Below are 9,637 nucleotides of genomic sequence, written 5' to 3' on the forward strand. Positions count from 1 at the left end.
CAAGCCGGCCTCACAATTCCAAGACTAGAGTTATGTGCCGCAGTGCTTGCAGTTGAAGTTGCGGAGCTGATAGTAGCAGAAATAGACATCATGTTTGACGACATTGAGTACTACACTGACAGTAAAGTCGTGCTAGGCTACATCCACAATCAGTCACGAAGATTTTATGTGTACGTGCATAACAGGGTCCAACGCATCCTCCAATCAACATGCTCCAACCAGTGGAGGTACGTTCCATCTGAACTCAACCCAGCAGATCATGGGTCCCGCTCCGTTGCAGCAGCACAACTGAGCAGCACAACATGGTTTAAAGGGCCAGCCTTTCTCCTCAAACCGTCCGCACAGTCGCAATCTCCAGTCACGTTTGACCTTGTGGATCCCACTCTTGATACAGAAATACGTCCGCTGGTGACAACAAATCTGACACAAATCGCAAGGTCAACAGTAAGTTCATCCCATCTTGAGAGGTTTTCCGACTACAGTCCTCTCCTCAGAGCAGTTGCCCGCTTGACCCACATTGCTCGTTCCTTTGGTCAATCCAACCAAGCATCCAGCTGTCGTGGTTGGCATCTCTGTCAACCCACAGTGGAAGAATTGGAAAATGCGAAGGTCTGTATCATAAAGAGCGTTCAGAGTGAGTGCTACGAAAAGGAAATAAAGTGTATTCAGGAAGGGATCCCTATTCCCCCCTCAAGCAGTCTTTGGAAACTGCATCCTATTCTAGATAGCAATGGACTCTTAAGAGTTGGAGGCCGAATCATACAATCTGAACTGGGTATCGACACCACTCACCCTCTCATCATCCCTGCCCGACACCACTTGGGAACGCTCTTAATACGGCACTATCACGAGACTGTGAAACACCAAGGAAGACATTTCACGGAAGGTGCCATTACAGCTGCAGGATTCTGGATGGTAGGAGCCAAAAGGGCTATCAGCACAGTGCTTTTTAAGTGTGTCACATGCAAGAAATTGAAAGGAAAAGCGGAATGTCAGCAAATGGGAAACTTACCATCTGAACGAATGCAAGTTGCACCCCCCTTCACATATGTGGGTGTAGACGTGTTCGGGCCATGGGACATTGTAACCCGGCGCACGAGAGGAGGACAAGCTAGCTCTAAAAGGTGGGCCGTGATGTTCTCATGTCTGTCAACAAGAGCAGTCCATATCGAGTTGATCGAATCAATGAGCACAGACAGCTTCATAAATGCTTTAAGGCGACTTTTTGCAATCAGAGGCCCAGCAAGACAACTAAGATCGGATTGCGGTACGAACTTTATCGGCGCCTCTCGGGAACTGAAAATGGACGGATCGAACATGTCAGTCAAGGATGTCGAAGGCTACTTAAGCAAACAAAACTGTTCATGGATCTTCAACCCACCTCATGCATCCCATATGGGCGGTGCCTGGGAGCGGATGATTGGGATTGCGAGGCGTATCCTCGACTCTATGTTACAGGACTGCAAAAGAACACTACTAACACATGAACTGTTGTCAACATTCATGGCAGAAGTCTGTGCCATCATGAATGCTCGCCCCCTGATTCCTGTGTCCACCGATCCTGAGTCACCCCTCATCCTCACGCCGTCGATGCTGCTCACGATGAAACCAGACTCAGCAGCGCCACCCCCTGGTGACTTTGGAAAGGGGATATTTCTGAAAGAACAATGGAAAAGAGTACAAGGTCTCGCTGACATGTTCTGGTCCAAATGGAGACGGGAATACCTTCATACTCTTCAGTTGCGACACAAATGGCAGGACAAGAAACAAAGTCTCAAGGAAGGAGACATCGTTCTGCTCAAAGACATTCAGGTGAAGAGGGGCAATTGGCCCATGTGTATCATAACCAAGACTTTCCCAGGGAACGATGGACTTGTCCGGAAAGTCGAAGTAACTACTTCACATTCAGGCAATAAGAAGACTTTCTCTCGTCCTGTAACGGAAGTGGTTTTGCTGCTGTCCCCCGAAAAGTTTAGTGACTGACAGTTTAATGTGGGATTGTCATAATCCCAGGCGGGGAGTGTTATGTTACTGCCTAGTTAGTTTCATGTTTTAAATGTCAGTAAATGCGCCGCCCTGTGGTCCCTTTAAGTCGATATTTTGTGACAGTAGAAGAAGAGTTAGACAGGAAGTTCATGTTTTCTTGCTATGTTGCTTCGAGATGGCTGCTCCACATTCATGTCCTTCTTTGGGTGTTTGTTAAAGCATTGTCTGTAAGTACTCAATGGAAAAGCAATGAGACACTCCAAGTGTTGTCTTTATGTGTGATGGACCACAGTTAACAAGTTTTCTATGTGCTATTCATATGTAAATGAGATCGCCAGTTCATATGCTAATTAGCGGTGCTAATCGTCATGCTAGCTTCTCAAATGCATTGTTATTGTCATTGGCACAAGTTGTTGTTAACAGTACAGATGAGTAATGTACATTTCCACATATGTTTTATTGTTACAGTTTCACAAAATGAAAGAATCAGTAAACTTCTCAAGATCTCATCTATTGTCTGGAGTTCCTGGGTTCATGTTTAGCTGTGTGGATAGCTAGTAAGACTTCTAGCGAGGCCATTTACACCTATACTTTGTTTCGGGCGAGTTCCCCATTCAAATGCATGTAACAGTCAGAAATGCACTGTCTTGGCGAAATAAAGCGTTTTTGTACAACTTCATATAAATAGCTGTAACTTTTGATAGACGACTTAGACTCACATATTTATCGCTTTATCTTATAGAAGTCAATTCACAGGGAGCACTGGCCCTGGTGAAATGTAAATATCCTCAGCCAGTAGCACAGGCTTTGTTTTAATGTGGATGGCCTCATCTAACAACACACTCCCTGGTGAAATATGGATGGTATTGGTCAGCACCACACACCCTGGTGTAATGTGAATGGCCTTAGCAAACACCACTGGCCCTGGTGAAATGTGCATGATATCGGTCAGCACCACAGGCTCAGGTGTAATGTAGATGGCATCAACGAGCAGCAGAGGCCCTGGTGGGGTGAATATGGCCTCACAGGAAGCACTGTCCCTGATGTAAAGTGTATGGCCTCAGCCAACAACAGTGGTCCTGCTGAAATGTGGATGGTATTGGCCAGCACCACAGGCCCTGGTGTAATGTGAATATCTTCAGCCAGTAGCACAGGCCCTTGTGTATTGTGGATCGCATCAGCCAGCAGCACAAACCCTGGTGAAATGTGGATGGTATCAACGAGTAGCACAGGCCCTGGTGTAATGTGGATGGCCTTATCCAGCACCACAGGCCCTGGTGGGGTGAATGTGGCCTCACAGGAAGCACTGTCCCTGGTGTGATGTGGATGGTAGAAGGCGGCATCACAGGCTGTGATGTAATGTGGATGGCCTCAGCCAAAAGCACAGGCCCTGGTGTGGTGAAGATGGCCTCACAAGAAGCACTGTCCCTGATGTAATGTGTATGGCCTCATCCAAGAAAAGTGGCCCTGGTGAAATATGGATGGTATTGGTCAGCACCACACACCCTGGTGTAATGTGAATGGCCTTTGCCAGTAGCACAGGCCCTTGTGAATTGTGGATCACATCAGCGAGAAACGCAGGCCCTGGTGTGGTGAAGATGGCCTCACAGGGAGCACCGGCCCTGGTGCAATGTGGATGGCATCAGCCAGTAGCACAGGCCTTTGTATATTGTGGATGGGATAAGCCACCAACACAGGCCCTGGTGAAATGTAGTTGGCCTCAGCCATGACCACAGGCCCTGGTGAAATGTAGATGGCCTCATCTAACAACACTGTCCCTGGGGAAATATGGATGGTATTGGTCAGCACCAAACACCCTGGTGTAATGTGAATGGCCATAGCCAACACCACTTGATCTGGTGAAATGTGCATGATATCGTTCAGCACCACAGGCCCAGGTGTAATGAGAATGTCCTCAACCAACACCACTGGCCCTGGTGTAATGTGGATGGCATCAGCCAGTAGCACACTCCCTGTTGTGGTGAAGATGGCCTCACAGGAAGCACTGTCCCTGGTGTAATGTGTATGGCCTCAGCTAAGAATAGTGGTCCTGGTGAAATGTGGAGGGTATTGGCCAGCACCAGAGGCCCTGGTGTAATGTGGATGGCCTCATCCAACAGTACAGGCCAAGGTGTGTTGAAGATGGTCTCACAGGAAGCACTGTCCCTGGTGCAAAGTTTATGGCCTAAGCCAACAACACTGGCCCTGGTGAAATGTGGATGGTATTGGTCAGCACCACAGGCCCTGGTGTAATGTGAATAGCCTCAGCCAACAACACTGGCCCTGGTGAAATGTGGATGGTATTGGCCAGCACCACACAACAGGCCCGGGTGTAATGTGGATGGCATCAGCCAGCAACACAGGCAGTGGTGTGTTGAAGATGGCCTCACAGGAAGCACTGTCCTTGGTGTAATGTGGGTGGCCTCAGCCAACAACAGTGGCCCTGGTGAAATATGGATGTTATTGGTCAGCACCACACACCCTGGTGTAATGTGGATGGCATCAACGAGCAGCAGAGGCCCTGGTGTAATGTGGATGGCATGACCCAGCAACGCAGGCCCTGGTAAAATGTGTATGGTATCAGCCAGCAGCACAGGCCCTGGTGTGGTGAATATGGCCTCAGAGGGAGCATTGGCCCTGGTGCAATGTGGATGGCCTCTGCCAGAAACGCAGGCAGTGGTGTGGTGAAGATGGCTTCACAGGGAGCACTGGCCCTGGTGTAATGTTGATGGCATCAGCCAGTAGCACAGGCCTTTGTATATTGTGGATGGGATCAGCCACCAACACAGGCCCTGGTGAAATGTAATTGGCCTCAGCCATGACCACAGGCCCTGGTGAAACGTAAATATCCTCAGCCAGTAGCACAGGCCCTGTTGTAATGTGGATGGCCTCATCTAACACCACTGGCGCTGGTGAAATGTGCATGATATCGGTCAGCACCACAGGCTCAAGTGTAATGTAGATGGCATCAATGAGCAGCAGAGGCCCTGGCGGGGTTAATATGGCCTCACAGGAAGCACTGTCCCTGGTGTAATGTGGATGGTAGAAGGTGGGATCACAGGCCGTGATGTAATGTGAATGGCCTTAGGCAGTAGCACAGGCCCTTGTGAATTGTGGATCACATCAGCGAGAAACGCAGGCCCTGGTGTGGTGAAGATGGCCTCACAGGGAGCACTGGCCCTGGTGTAATGTGTATGGCCTCAGCCAAAAACACTGGCCCTGGTGAAATGTGGATGGTATTGGTCAGCACCACACACCCTGGTGTAATGTGAATAGCCTTAGCCAACACCACTGGCCCTGGTGAATTGTGCATGATATTGGTCAGCACCACAGGCCCAGGTGTTATGTGGATGGCATCAGCAAGTAGCACAGGCCCTGGTGTGGTGAAGATGGCCTCCCAGGAAGCACTGTCCCTGGTGTAAAGTGTATGGCCTCAGCCAACAACACTGACCCTGGTGAAATGTGGATGGTATTGGTCAGCACCACACACCCTGGTGTAATGTGAATAGCCTTAGCCAACACCACTGGCCCTGGTGAATTGTGCATGATATTGGTCAGCACCACAGGCCCAGGTGTAATGTGGATGGCATCAGCAAGTAGCACTGGCCCTGGTGTGGTGATGATGACCTCACAGGAAGAACTGTCCCTGGTGTAATTTGGATGTCCTCATCCAACAGTACAGGCCCTGGTGTGGTGAAGATGGCCTCACAGGAAGCACTGTCCCTAGTGTAAAGTGTATGGCCTCAGCCAACAACAGTGGCCCTGGTGAAATGTGGATGGTATTGGCCAGCACCACAGGCCCTGGTGTAATGTGATGATGGAATCACAGGAAGCAATGGCAGTGGTGTAAAGTGTATGGCCTCAGCCAACAACAGTGGCCCTGGTGAAATGTGGATGGTATTGGCCAGCACCACAGGCCCTGGTGTAATGTGGATGGCCTTATCCAACAGTACAGGCCCTGGTGTGGTGAAGATCGCCTCACAGGAAGCACTGTCCCTGGTGCAAAGTGTATGGCCTAAGCCAACAACACTGGCCCTGGTGAAATGTGGATGTTATTGGTCAGCACCACAGGCCCTGGTGTAATGTGAATAGCCTCAGCCAACAACACTGGCCCTGGTGAAATGTGGATGGTATTGGCCAGCACCACAGGCTCTGGTGTAATGTGGATGGCCTCAGCCAAAAGTACAGGCCCTGGTGTGGTGAAGATGGCCTCACAAGAAGCAGTGTCCCTGATGTAAAGTGTATGGCCTCAGCCAACAACAGTGGTCCTGGTGAAATGTGGATGGTATTGGCCAGCACTAGAGGCCATGTTGTAATGTGAATGTCCTCAGCCAGTAGCACAGGCCCTTGTGTACTGTGGATTGCATCAGCCAGCAACACAAGCCCTGGTGTAATGTGGATGGCCTTAGCTTACACCACTGGCCCTGGTGTAATGTGCATGGCATCAACGAGCATCAAAGGCCCTGGTGGGGTAAAGATGGCCTCACAGGAAGAACAGGCCCTGGTGTAATGTGTATGGTAGAAGCCTACATCACAGTCTCTGGTGTAATGTGGATGGCCTAAGCCAAAAACAGTGGCCCTGGTGAAATGTCGATGGTATTGGCCAGCATAACAGGCCCTTCTTTTATGTAGATGGCATCAGCCAGTAGCACAGGCCCTTGGGTAATGTGGAAGGCTAGCAGCACTGTACCTGGTGTAATTTGTATTTCCTCAGCCAAAAACACTGGCCCTCTTTAAATGTGGATGGTATTGGCCAAAACCACAGGCCCTGGCGTAATGTGAATGTCCTCAGCCAACACCACTGGCCCTGGTGTAATTGGGATGGCATCAGCCAGTAGCACAGGCCCTTGTGCATTGTGGATCACATCAGCCAGCAACATAAGCCCTGGTGAAATGTGGATGGTTTCGGCCTGCACCACAGGCGCTGGTGTAATGTGGATGGCCTCAGCCAGTAGCACAGCCACTTATGTATTGTGGATGGAATCATCCAGGAGCACAGGCCCCGGCGTAATGTGGATGGCATCAACGAGCAGCAGAGGCCCTGGTCTGGTGAAGATGGCCTCACAGGAGGCACTGTCCCTGGTGTAATGTGAATGGTAGAAGCTAACAACATTTGCCCTGGTGAAATGTGGATGGTATTGGCCAGCACCACAGGCCCTGGTGTAATGTGGATGGCATCAACGAGTAACACAGGCCCTGGTGTAATGTGGATGGCCTCATCCAGCACCACACGCCCTGGTGTGGTGATGATGGCCTCAGCCAAAAGCACTGTCCCTGGTGTTAGGTGGATGGCCTCAGCCAACAACAGTGGCCCTGGTGAAATATGGATCGTATTGTTCAGCACCACACACCCTGGTTTAATGTGAATGGCCTTAGCCAGTAGCACAGGCCCTTGTGAATTGTGGATCACATCAGCCAGCAACGCAGGCCCTGGTGTGGTGAAGATGGTCTCACAGGGAGCACTGGCCCTGGTGTAATGTGGATGGCATCAGCCAGTAGCAGAGGTCTTTGTATATTGTGGATGGGATCAGCCACCAACACAGGCCCTGGTGAAATGTAGTTGGCCTCAGCCATGACCACAGGCCCTGGTGAAATGTAAATGTCCTCAGCCAGTATCACAGGCCCTTTTGTAATGTGGATGGCCTGATCTAACAACACTGTCACTGGTGAAATATGGATGGTATTGGTCAGCACCACACTCCCTGGTGTAATGTGAATGGCCATAGCCAACACCACTTGATCTGGTGAAATGTGCATGATATCGTTCAGCACCACAGGCCCAGGTGTAATGTGAATGTCCTCAGCCAACACCACTGGCCCTGGTGCAATGTGGATGGCATCAACAAGCAGCAGAGGCCTTGGTCGGGTGAAGATGGCCTCACAGGAAGCACCGTCCCTGGAGTAATGTGGATGGCCTCAGCCAACAGTACAGGCCCTGTTGTGTTTAAGATGGCCTCACAGGAAGCACTGTCCGTGATGTAAAGTGTATGGCCTCAGCCAACAACAGTGGTCCTGGTGAAATGCGGATGGCATTGGCCAGCACCACAGGCCCTGGTGTAATGTGAATGTCTTCAGCCAGTAGCACAGGCCTTTGTGTATTGTGGATCGCATCAGATAGCAACAAAAACCATGGTGAAATGTGGATGGTATTGGTAAGCACCACACACCCTGGTTTAATGTGAATGGCCTTAGCCAGTAGCACAGGCCTTTGTGAATTGTGGATCACATCAGCCAGCAACGCAGGCCCTGGTGTGGTGAAGATGGTCTCACAGGGAGCACTGGCCCTGGTGTAATGTGGATGGCATCAGCCAGTAGCAGAGGCCTTTGTATATTGTGGATGGGATCAGCCACCAACACAGGCCCTGGTGAAATGTAGTTGGCCTCAGCCATGACCAAAGGCCCTGGTGAAATGTAAATGTCCTCAGCCAGTATCACAGGCCCTTTTGTAGTGTGGATGGCCTGATCTAACAACACTGTCACTGGTGAAATATGGATGGTATTGGTCAGCACCACACTCCCTGGTGTAATGTGAATGGCCATAGCCAACACCACTTGATCTGGTGAAATGTGCATGATATCGTTCAGCACCACAGGCCCAGGTGTAATGTGAATGTCCTCAACCAACACCACTGGCCCTGGTGAAATGTGGATGGCATCAGCCAGTAGCACAGGCCCTGGTGTAATGTGGATGGCATCAACAAGCAGCACAGGCCTTGGTCGGGTGAAGATGGCCTCACAGGAAGCACCGTCCCTGGAGTAATGTGGATGGCCTCAGCCAACAGTACAGGCCCTGTTGTGTTGACGATGGCCTCACAGGAAGCACTGTCCGTGATGTAAAGTGTATGGCCTCAGCCAACAACAGTGGTCCTAGTGAAATGTGGATGGTATTGGCCAGCACCACAGGCCCTGGTGTAATGTGAATGTCTTCAGCCAGTAGCACAGGCCTTTGTGTATTGTGGATCGCATCAGATAGCATCAAAAACTGTGGTGAAATGTGGATGGTATTGGTAAGCACCACACACCCTGGTGTAATGTGGATGGCCTTAGCTTACACCACTGGCCCTGGTGTAATGTGCATGATATCGGCCAGCATCACAGGCCCTAATGTGGATGGCATCAACGAGCATCAAAGGCCCTGGTGGTTTAAAGATGGCCTCACAGGAAGCACAGGCCCTGGTGTAATGTGGATGGTAGAAGCCGACATCACAGTCTCTGGTGTAAGGTGGATGGCCTAAGCCAACAACAGTGGCCCTGGTGAAATGTGGATGGTATTGGCCAGCACCAGAGGCCCTGGTGTAATTTGAATGGCTTCAGCCAGCAGCACAGGCCCTCGTGTGGTGAAGATGGCTTCACAGGATGCACTGTCCCTGGTGTAATGTGGATGGCCTCAGCAAAAAACACTGGCCTTGGTGAAATGTCGATGGTATTGGCCTGCACCACAGGCCCTTCTGTAATGTAGATGGCATCAGCCAGTAGCACATGCCCTTGAGTATTGTGAATGGCATCAGCCAGCAACACAGGCCCTTGGGTAATGTGGAAGGCTAGCAGCACTGTACCTGGTGTAATTTGTATTTCCTCAGCCAACAACACTGGCCCTCTTTAAATGTGGATGGTATTGGCCAAAACCACAGGCCCTGGCGTAATGTGAATG

Source organism: Rhamphochromis longiceps, linkage group LG10, assembly GCF_057381845.1.
Source record: "Rhamphochromis longiceps isolate RC_006_pf linkage group LG10, R_longiceps_female_GT1.1, whole genome shotgun sequence".
NCBI lineage: Eukaryota > Metazoa > Chordata > Actinopteri > Cichliformes > Cichlidae > Rhamphochromis > Rhamphochromis longiceps.